At 40.9% G+C, this 11,390-nt stretch overlaps 1 long non-coding RNA gene across 1 annotated transcript in view; it reads right to left on the reverse strand.

Annotated features, from left to right (window-relative positions):
* LOC148164698 (uncharacterized) overlaps positions 1-10,561 on the reverse strand; it is a 30,679-nt gene extending 20,118 nt beyond the window's left edge. Inside the window, exons 1-2 of the long non-coding RNA XR_015767930.1 lie at positions 10,352-10,561; positions 5,479-5,658 (exon numbers count right to left, since the gene is read on the reverse strand). This is a non-coding gene — a long non-coding RNA (uncharacterized LOC148164698). The remainder of the gene's footprint in view (positions 1-5,478; positions 5,659-10,351) is intronic.
* Positions 10,562-11,390: the final 829 nt, after the last annotated feature.

Raw genomic sequence — 11,390 nt, forward strand, 5'->3', positions numbered from 1 at the left:
CAATCACTAAATCTAGGATATGGGAAACTCTGTAGGACAAATGACCCAGCCCTTTCAATGAATAAATTACAAGGGGAAAAAAGAGGGAGACGGAATGGATAGTTTCAAAGAGGCTTAAGAAAAACAACCAAATGTAAAGCATGAGCCCTTTGGATCCTCATGGTAAAACTCTGAAAAACATTAATGAGGAAACATTTAATTATTGATCATACTTGATGATATGAAGAAAGTATTTTTTTTTAGGAATAGTGTTATTTTTGGTTATGTCTAATGAAAGATCCCTTATCTTATAGAGGTATAACCTAAACGTTTGCCAAAAATATGATTTGATGTCTAAATTTAGCTTTAAAGTAAACCAGTAGGCAAAGAAAATGGATCAGGACATAAAGGGCATAAGGTTTGCTGTATGTTGTTAACTCTTAATGTTGGACGCTCCATTAAAGTATTCTTGTTTTTGTATGTGTCTGAAGTTTTCCATATAGGGGCACCTGAGTGGCTCAGTTGGTTAAGTATCCAACTCTTGATTTCGGCTTAGGTCGTGATCTCAGTGTTGTGAGATCGAGCCCCACATGGGGCTCCATGCTAGGTGTGGAGCCTGCTTAAGATTCTCTGTCCCCCACTCCCTCTGCCCCTCCCCCAACCCCTTTTCCCCTCTCAAAAAAAAAAAAAAAGAAAAAGAAAAAAACATTTTTTTAAATAACTGGTTTATCTTTTAAATTCATAGGATAGGTCTGAAGCCATTTGGCATTTTTTTGTTGTCATTTTTTTTATTCTCCTTGTCAGAACATTTGAAGCATAGAAATGGTGGCATCACAGTGTGTTGCATTGTTCTCCGACATGCTTCTCATGCTGTGACATTACCTAAACTTGCTTCCCATTACATTAGCTGTAAGACCACTAAGATAGGTGTGTCCAGGAGCCATGTGACATTCAATGTACACTCTGAAGGGATCATGACATCCAAAGGACCGTGGAAGATGCTGGAAGTACAAAGATGAAAAAAATACAGTTCTTAACTTCAGGGAGCTTACGTTCTCATGGGGAAGTGGTCATATAATAAATAAATTACTATAATAAAGTAGGCACAAAGTTTAGAGTGGCCTGAAGAAGAGATGGGTGGTTTCCATCTTGGGGTGGGGTTAGAGAAAGCCTTCATTAAAGAAGGCAGACTTTGCACAACATTTTAAAAGAATGAAAATGTACTTTCCAGGTTGATAGCAGAAGCAAGGACAGACAGGCATGGGAGAGGCTGGTATGTTTGGGAGACCATGCACACAGTGACTCGCTGCTCTAGAGGTGTTGGTTAGTAAAATTCCTGTGTCTTTCGAGTAACTCAAGTCTTATTAATGGGAAATTTAAATTCAATTCAATAAATCCAGTTCAATAAACTCTCAATTCACTTAAGGGAATACCTAGCAAAGCAAATGAATAACTGAAAACATTCTACCACTGAAGCACTTTCTATGCACTGAACACTCTCCCAGAGTCTGTGGAAAGTCCAAAAGAAAATAGGAAAAAAAGGATTTTCTGGTCTTGTTAGAGAGGTAGGATTTACATATGTGGAATAATGACAAAGAATGAGTAGCCCTCCTGGGCCAGTGTGATTCCTTCTCTAGGCAAACTGATCTGCAAACACAAAAGGAAGAACGAAACAGAAAAAATGTTAGGGATTTTTAAAATCCAATCTATGTAGGACTTTACAACTATGTATGTATGTACATACGATGAATGCATGCGAATTTAGGGCAGAGAGGAAGCCTAGAAAATGGAAACCAGCTGACTTTTTAGTAGGGTGGGTGGGATTGTGATTTTTTAACTCTTTAAAAATTTTAGTTAGTACTATTGTGTTAATAAGTAGAGGAAACTTTCTAAAGCATACAATAATTTGGTCTTAAAGCAGAAAGATCGTTCTTAAAGATTGAAAAGAAATGGGGGACAGTAAAAAAATAAGGTCTAAATAACCTTTCAATTTTGGTAAATTCAAACTAATCAGTTCTCCTTGGCTGAGAAGAAATGATAAGAAACCTAGAATATTTAGAAGCCGCATTAAAACAAAGCTATAACATCTCTCCTGTGCAGGCTCTGGGTAATTCATTTGGTTAAATGGGTGCACCGAAAGGAGACCGCTTCCCTCAAACTGAACAATTTCGATGTCTAATTTGAGGTCAGATCCCTTTTAGCAGAAGACGTTTTTTGTCTGGTGAATATGGCAAATGCCAACCTCTCCCACTTGTCATCTCTCTGGATTATTTGCTTACTCTGGGAAATGAAAGGATGGCATGGTTTGTGAACCGGGAGTTGTTATTCTTTGCCTGCATATCATGTTGGCTTTTTTTTTTTGTAAGAAAAATCATAAGAATATATAAAAGTTTTTGATGAATAGAACCCTTTATTTTTAGCAGAAAATGGATGGAACAGTTTGGGGCTTTGCGGCTGCCCGTTGCTCTCATGTGAGCACCTCCCACCGCCTTGACTTTTTATTCTGCCGCATACTCGGTGCCAAGATTTACATGGCCGCTGTGGGGAACAACTGGATTGAGCATAAGTAAGAATAACTGCTTTTCTCCTGGGGAGAGACAAAAAGGATAAGTGCACAAGGTGCAGAGACAATATTACCGGGAGTTATATTCTTGTTCAGCTCTTTTATTCACTCTGAATCCTGGATTCTGTTGCAAATAATAAAAGAAGCCAGTTGGCTTGGAGCCAAGGTCTGGGATTAGTAGAAGAGACCATTTTGTTTGAGGCTAAAAATATGTTGGTCAGTGATGGTTCTATACATTACAAATATGGCCGTTTGGTTTGCAAGTTGGTTTTCTCGTAAATTGAGATATTGCTAAGAAGGTGCAAATTAATAACAATTTGGATGGTTGGGAAAGACGAATTTCTGTCAGAGCACCTGGGAGCCCAGACAGTGTTTGTGCACACCTGTTACTGCTTGGGACACGTCCTCAGTTTGCAGCATGTTCTCTGAGTTTGGGTTGGATTGTTATTATTCCCTTAACAACCTGCACCTTCCCTTAGTTCAAGTTGTGAGGTACTTTTTACTCTAACACTAAAACCAAATGATGTCATTTTTTCCTTTTCACTCTCATCTCAAATATTCCCCCTCCTTTTTTTTTTTTTTCCAGAAAATAGATTGAATTGGTTGAAAGAACTCATTTTGAATTCAGGCAAACTTGGGTTGGAATCTTAGCTTCCCTACATGCTACCTATCTTTGATGATCCTAGGGAAATTACTTAATTTTTCTTTACTTCAATTCCCTCCCTGATAAAATGATAAATGATAATAGTACATAGCTCATTGGGTGTTGGTGAAGATTATTAGGAATATACATAAAGATCATTTTGCACTGCACCTATGCAATAGTAATATTGCATGGTAAGTAACAAAATTTTATCTAGGTCATTATTGTGGGGTAAAGTGGCATTCAGAAAGAAATTTATAGCTTAAAATATAAAAAATAAGAAAGCTTTTAAAAATGAAATGAGTATTCAACTTAGAAAGTAAGGAAAAGACAAAGAAGATGTTTATGTTATAAATAGGATACCTTCTATTTCTAGTTCTATGGAAGGCTAGATGTCCAGAAAACGTCTTCCAATATGGCATTTAAAATTCTGGATGAAACATACTTTTATTTATTTATTCATTTTTTATTTATTTGACAGAGAGAGCAAGCACAAGCAGGGGGAGCAGCAGAGAGCGAGGGAGAAGCAGACTTCCCGCCGAGCAGGGAGCTCGATGTGGGGCTCAATCCCAGGACCCTGGGATCATGACCTGAGCTGAAGGCAGACGCTTAACTGAGCCACCCAGGCACCCCGAAACATACTTTTTTAAAAATATATACTTTATTTATTTATTTGACAGAGAGAGACAGCGAGAGAGGGAACACAAGCAGGGGGAGTGGGAGAGGGAGAAGCAGGCTTCCCGCGGAGCAGGGAGCCCGATGCGGGGCTCGATCCCAGGACCCTGGGATCATGACCTGAGCTGAAGGCAGACGCTTAACTGACTGAGCCACCCAGGGGCCCCCAAACATACTTTTAAATATCTTTTAAAATACTTGGCTCGCCCATTGGGAAAAGGAAGACTATCCCTGCCATAGGTAATAAAAAAGTAGAAGTCCCGAGAGGTAGGCCTCTCTGATGCTGGTGTTTGCCACAGAGGTTTCTAGTTAACTTTGGTAGCCGTATGCTGAAGAGGATAGATAAAAACACAAGGCGTGTAAGTGCTGAGAGGACGGCCTGGAAATTTTCCACATGAAGCCAGAATTCTAGAAAGGTTATACTAGGTCCGTTCAAGATGGTTGAACTGGGGCGTGGTGGTGAGAGTGGGACACCCTACAGAGAGGGGGGGGGAATTACCTGTCATCTTTAGATCTAAATAAAAAGAAAAAATGGGGGAAAATACTTGGAGAATATCTAACCACAAATTTGTTACAACACATTTGGGGCCAGAATGTATACCATCTGTGTTATCTACTCCCTAATAAATCTAAGACAAATATTTGGTTAAAAGTGCTCCCGAATATTTGGTTAACAGGAACAGAATAACAGAATAAACCTAAAGAAAGAAGGATGGAAATAATCGAAAAAATTAATGAAACAGAAAAACAGCCGAGTACATCTTTTGAAAAGATTAAGAGTAGTGACAAACCCTCAAGAGCTTGACCAAGAATGAGGAGAAAACACCAACAACATAGCACGAAAGGAGTACATAACTTAGATGCTAAAAGGATTTAGGAGAAGACTGGAACACCTTCGCCAATAAATTTGAAAACAGATGAAATGCACAAATTCTTAGAACAGTGTTTCTCAAACTTTCACCTGTACCCAATCATCTGGAAAGCCTTTAAAAACACAGATTGCTGCCCCCACCCCACAAGAGTACCTGATTTCATAGATCTGAGATGGAGTCTGAAAGTTTGCATTTTTAGCAAGTTCTCAGGTGATGAACCATTGAGGACATTGTCCCAAAAAATATCAATTACCAAACACTCTTCACAAGAAAGAGAGATTATTTTATATCCTAATGCTTTCCTACTTTTTTCACATAATGGCACACACATACAGAAAAACCCCATAATATGGTATGGCGCACTGGGGTAAACAGATGAGGCTGCTCTTGGCTGGGGCGAGTCTGCTCTTGAACTCTATTTATCCCAGCCCCACCTCCACCTACTTGCTCTTGGCAGCCCCAGTGATTGAAGGATCAACCTTCTGGGCTCACCTGTACTCCAGACTCCACGTACCGATGTGCTTGTATTCAGACGTACTAGTTATTTACTGCTGCATAAAAAAAATCAGCCCCAGATTTAACAGCTTAACACAGTTATTATCTCACAGTTTCCGGGTTCCTGGATCAGGAATCCAGATGCGGCTCCACTGGGTCCTCTGACCCTGAGCTCTACCAAGGCTGCTATCGAGATGTGGGCAAGTGCTATAGTCATCTTCATGGGAAGAATCTGCTCCAGGCTCACTTACTTGGTTGTTGGCAAGAGTCCGTTCCTCCTGGGCTGTTGGCAAGAGTCCGTTCCTCCTGGGCTGTTGGCAAGACTCCATTCCTCCTGGGCTGTTGGCCTCAGAGCTTCAGTTCCTCTCTGGTTGTCCTCTCTGGTCCTCATGCCTTGCCTTGTGTGGGTCTCTCTCCACAGCTACAGCTTGCTTCTCGGAGGTAAGCAAGAAGAGACAGAATGAGAGTTGGGCAGAAGTCAGTTTTTTGAAACCTTGTCTCAGAGGTGGCGCCCGGTCAGTTCTGCTGTATGCCGTTGGTGCAGCCCAGCTCAAGGGGAGGGAATTACGCACAGGCAGGGAAACTAAGAGGTGGAACTCATTAGGGGCCATCCCAAAAGTCTGCTTACCACACCAGAAGAGAAACCACTTGGTGGGAGGGTTAATGCACATGTTCAGCTTTCCTGGATAGTTCCAGATTACCATCTAACAGTATATGATAGTTACCATGACTACAAATTCTCACCAACACTTGCTAATGTCAGACTTTTTTATATTTGCTAATCTGATGCGTATAAAACAGGAACTCATTGTAATCCTCTAGCAACTAATGAGGGTGAGCGTATTTTCATACGTTTATTTACCACCTAGATGTGTTCTTCTGTTCAAGGCTGTTGCTATTTGTTCATCTGTATAGTAGGTTGTTATCTTTTTCTTATCAATTCAAAGGAGTGCGTTTGTCTGGTTACTAAACCTTAGTGTCTCTTCCTCCAGTTTTTGGCTTCTGTTTTCACTCTCTTGATATCTTTTGAGGAGCAGCAGTTTTATTATTTTAGTGTGGTTGAATTTATGCTGCCAGTTTTGTGTCAAGAAATCCTTTGTTACCTCATAATTAGAAAGATAATATTCTGCCACAGAATTGTACAATTAAAATGGTTAAAATGGTAAAAAAAAAAAGATAATATTCTACGTATTCTTCTAAAATTTTAAAGTTTTGCCTTTAAGTCTTTTATCCATCTAGAATTGATTTTTGTGTATAGTGTGAGGTAGGAGTTCACTTAACTCTTTCCCTCTTATGACTCATCAATTCATACCAAAGGGTCTGTCCTCCTAATCTGCAGTGCCATAGATAAGTTTTCCATATATTCATCTATCCATGGATCTTGATTCTTGACTCTGTTTTGGTCCATTGATCTATCTCTGAACCGATAACACGTCCCAAATTACTAAAGACCTTATAATAAATCGTAATGGCTGGTATTTAGGTTATTGCTTCTATTTGTCCATCTCCAGGATTGTTTCGGCCAGTCTTGGGTCTTTGTTCACTGATATTTTAGGGCCAGCTTATCAACTTCCATGAATAGAATATCATTAAGTCTATAGGTCGTTTTAGGGAAATATTGTTGACATCTTTAATGTCTTTTACTGGTTTTTAAAAAAGATTTTATTTATTTATTCGAGAGACAACATGAGGTGGGGAGGGAGAGGGAGAAGCAGACTCCCCACTGAGCAGGGAGCCCGATGGGGGGCTTGATCCCAGGACCCCAGGATCATGACTTGACCCGAAGGCAGAAGCTTAGCTTAACTGATTGAGCCACCCAGTCCTTTACTGAAGTTTTATGATTTTTTTCCATTAAGGACTTGCACACCTTTTGTTAGATCTATTCTAAGGCGCCTTATATTTTTTGTTGCCATTGTAATTAGCACCGTTCCTTTCTGTATAGGTGTCGCTGAATTGTAGATTTGCAATTATGCTTTGTCTATTGACCTTAGATTGGCCTGAAAGTTTCTTTTCCCAATTCTTGCCTGGTTTTAGAATGAAGGTTATGCTAGCCTCAGATGATGAGTTGGACACTCTTCCCGCTTTTCCTATTCTGCAAGATTTCATGTATGATTGAAATTGTCTCTTGAATGTTTGGCTGTTCTTGCCATTAGAAATAGCTGGGCCTAGTGTTTTCTTTGTTGGAAGATTTATAATTCAATTTCTTTAATGGTAATAGAGTTCTCTATCTGGTGTGCCACGGAAGCAAACTGACGTGTTCTGAATGGGTTTTAGAGATTTTAAGTCCTCAGCCCCGAAGAGGCCAAGGCAGGCAGGTGAGAAGCAGACATGGGGCTGCTCTGGCCAAGTTGCCTCTGGTCATAAGCATCCTTGCCCCTTTACCCCACTGTGCCTTTGACATATATTACTAAACTTTCTGATTTCTCCATAAAGTTCTTGCATATATTTTGTTGGATTTATTCCAAAGTGCCTCATAATTTGTCATCATTGCAATTGGCATCTTTCTTCTAATTGTGTTGTCTAAATATTTGTTGCCAAAGTATAGATTTGCAATTGTAGTTTATTGATCTTATTTATGGCCCACTTAGTAAAGTCTCTTATTAATGCTAACAGTTTTTCTATATAATAGCTCACGTGTGTGTGTGTGTGTGTGTGTGTGTGTGTGTGTGTGTGTGTACGCCGTGCTGTGAGGAAAGTTAGGAAGCATTGTCTTAGAGAAAGTCTAGCCTTAGTTTCTTCATCTATGAAATGGGATTGAAAAAGCATATGCTTCATAAGATTATTACGAAGATTAAACGATCTGGGTTAGGCAGCAGAACAGGAGCCAGATGCTGTGTGTAATTACTGCTAGATGTTTTCATTAGTTTTTCATCTTTCCTCTTCCTTAAGACCTTGTGTTCCTCTCCTGCAGGCTCAACCTGATGCCCCAGGCCATCAACAGTGGGTTTTGACCTTTCCTGGGTCTTCTGCCCATGTTTAGATCCCAAAGGATGCTTTGCATCCTTACTCCAGGAAAATGCAAAAACACATAATTTTGCGTATAATTTGAGGAAGGTCAAGATCCCCTTATCTATATGCATGGATCTTTCCCTGCCTCCAAAAGATTGTGGAACTAGGTTAAGAATCCTGCTGTAAAACAATCCTCCTAGTTCTCTAGAGGGGTTTAAGCTGTGCTAGTGGGATCCCCTAGGGATTTGGTATGAATTTTCTTTGCTCCTAGTCTGGCCATGACGTTCTATGTCAGTTCTGATAAATGGGATTCAGTCCTGCCTGTCTGACCTACAGCCTAACTTTGGCATCAGCGCTAGGTCTTACTTTCCTGTTCTTGAGCCTGCACCTTGGCAGGCTGTTCAGGACCCCCAACATCCCAGAGATGGGGGTTCTGCCCTTTTAATATTAGTCCCTCTAGGACAGGGTGTCTCAGCATTGGCACTACTGACACTTTGTGCTGGACAATTTTTTATTGTGTCTGTCTGTGTGCAGGGGCTGCTGTATGCATTATAGAAGGCTTGCCAGCATCCCTGGCCTCTATTCATAGATGCCATTAGCACCCCTCAATTATAACAACTACAAATGTCTCCAAACATTGCCACATGTTCCCTGGAGAGACAAAATCACCTCTAGTTGGGAATCACTACTCTAGGGCCCAAAGTCCTGTCATTAAGCTTCTGCCTGATGCCTAGAGTCCTGCTCTCTGCTGACAGACCTCTCTAATACCAACTACCAGCCTAGTTCTCCAAATATAACTTGCTCCTGGGTTTCTCAGGGCCACGTTCTTCTTTCCAATAAAGAGGCCACTGTAATTCTTGCAACATCTTTCTGGCGCCAACAGCTTGCCTGGACTACCAATTGTTCTGTTTCAAGATGCAATTTTCTCTGGCTGGCGTGAATGACCCTCCATCCCCCACAGTTGCTAGCTTTCCTGCAGGGATGGGGTGGAGCTGATTTCAGACTCTGGATCTGGTCGAGATCCAGTTCTTGTAAGAGGGGCTGTGTCGAGAGATAGGACAGTGAGAATGTGTTTGTTTTCCTTGGGAAAGTAATCTTCCCAGTGGTTTTATGTGAGAGAGCCTGTCCTTTTCCTACGTAAGTGCAGATAAAATTTTCTGAAGGCGATAAATTGCCCCACTCTGCTGTGCAACAAGTCAGCTGGGAATGAGCAGCAGAACCACAGAATGTACAGCCTTAATAGATGCCAACAGCACAAAAGTGGTGAGCTTAATAACAGAGCCTTAGAGAGAGTAAGAAAGATTGATTGAAAGCTTCGAGCAAAGAACAGAATGAGGAAAAGAACATTGTGTAATGGTTTTCACAGACAGCGTATCTACAAACCACATGAGAGAGAGAGAGTAGAGAAAGTACAGAACAAATTATACTTTGCAGTATCCTAAACCTGGCCTAGTTAATCGTAGTGGAGTAGGGGCTGCTGGGAGGGCCCAGCGCCTGAAAGGTACTCCAGGGGCTGACACAGATATTGACATTGGGAAGAAATCTACTCAAGTAGGTAAGAATGGCATGCGATGGCTCTAATCAGTTGGAAGATTATTTCTCTCCCATGTGAAAGTTTGGTGGCTTTCTTTTGTAAAGTAGTCAAGGGCCCAGGTTTTTTTCTCTCTTGTTCCTCTATTATCGCTTGAATATTGCTCTCATCTTCATGACCAGGATGTTCCCTTCCCACACCCATATTCCTGCTAGCAGAAAGAGGTAGAGAAGGAAGTCACACCCCTTCCTCTTAGAGGCATAAGCCAGAAGTTGCACACATTATTTTGGCTCACGGCCCATTGGCCAGAATTTAGCCATATGGCCACACCATATGGCCATGCCTAGCTGCAAGGGAGCTAGGGGTTCTGGAAGGCTGCATGCCCACATAAAAATCAGAGGTTCAATTTTTCTACCACCACCAGCTCGAGCGCTTCTCATTCTCAGTCTTAACTCCAAATTCAATTTCCCAAAGCTCCAAGAAACCATCTGGCAGATACATTGTTGGAAGCAAAAGATGGAAAGGAAAAGAGTAGGCAAAGATGGGTCATTTTTAACAAACAGGGGTTGATAAACACTTAAATTCTGTTTACTCCTAAAAGAAAGGTGACTTTTAGTATAATGCCATCAGGCAGGCAAACTGACCTGATCCTGTGCTATCATTCTACAGGAAGACTTGTCAGCCAGTCGTGGTCGTGCGGTTCCAGACAAGCCTACGGCCGTGTTGTGAACTCCTGGACAGGGAGGGGACACATCCATGTTGAACTAGCCCTGAAGGGCAGCCAGGGTGCTGAGGCAATCACCCCGAGCAATGCTCATCTTCCAAAGGGTGAAATTTAATTTATGGACGCCAGCATGTTCCTGGGACGGAAAGAATTAGAAACCTAGATGAGAAATGTGTCTTTGGCCACACTAGAAAAGATGCTTCACTGTACTGAGAGACTCTGGATTCTGTGGGGTGTGTCTCTTGGCTGGATGATCTCAGCAGTCTTAAATATCAAGGGGACCAGAGGTCTGTGGTTGTAGGACAACACAGGATTATAAGGCTGTGAAGGCAGAAGTGGAAATTAGCTAACAACTATTTACATAAAAGATATTTTGACACGGTATATGTAAAATTTTTTTGATGTATGTAATTTTATAAGATTATCTTTTTATACTTTTAAATAAACTCTTAAAAAAGATTTTATTTATTTGAGAGACAGAGAGAAAGAGAAAATGAGGGGGGAGGGGCAGAGAGAGAAGCAGACTCCCCACTAAGCAGGGAGCCCCGTGCGGCGCTCAATCCCAGGACCCCGAATTCATGACCTAAGTGACCCTGAGATCATGACCTGAACCGAGGGCAGAAGTTTAACTGACTGAGACACCCAGGCACCCCCATTTAAATAAACTTTTCAAGAGTAGTTTTAGATTTACAGAAAAACTGAAAAGATAGTGCAGAGTTCCCGTATGTATCTTATACTTTTATTTTCAGAGATAAAGGAGTTTTTACAGCATAGCAAGAAGCATTAGCATCTGCATCTTTGTATCTTATATCTTTAAATGAAGACTTTTTTATTCTGAACATTTTAATGGGGAAATTAAGAACAAAATGAGTCAGTAGTAGAAAATTTTAAAAGGTACCATTTTCCATGTTCCACCACTCCCTGAATGTGAGGGTTTTTTTAAAGATTTTATTTATTAT

This window comes from Eumetopias jubatus, unplaced genomic scaffold (assembly GCF_037043125.1).
Source record: "Eumetopias jubatus isolate StellerSeaLion01/CBP00866 unplaced genomic scaffold, mEumJub1_p1.0 scaffold_3, whole genome shotgun sequence".
Lineage (NCBI taxonomy): Eukaryota > Metazoa > Chordata > Mammalia > Carnivora > Otariidae > Eumetopias > Eumetopias jubatus.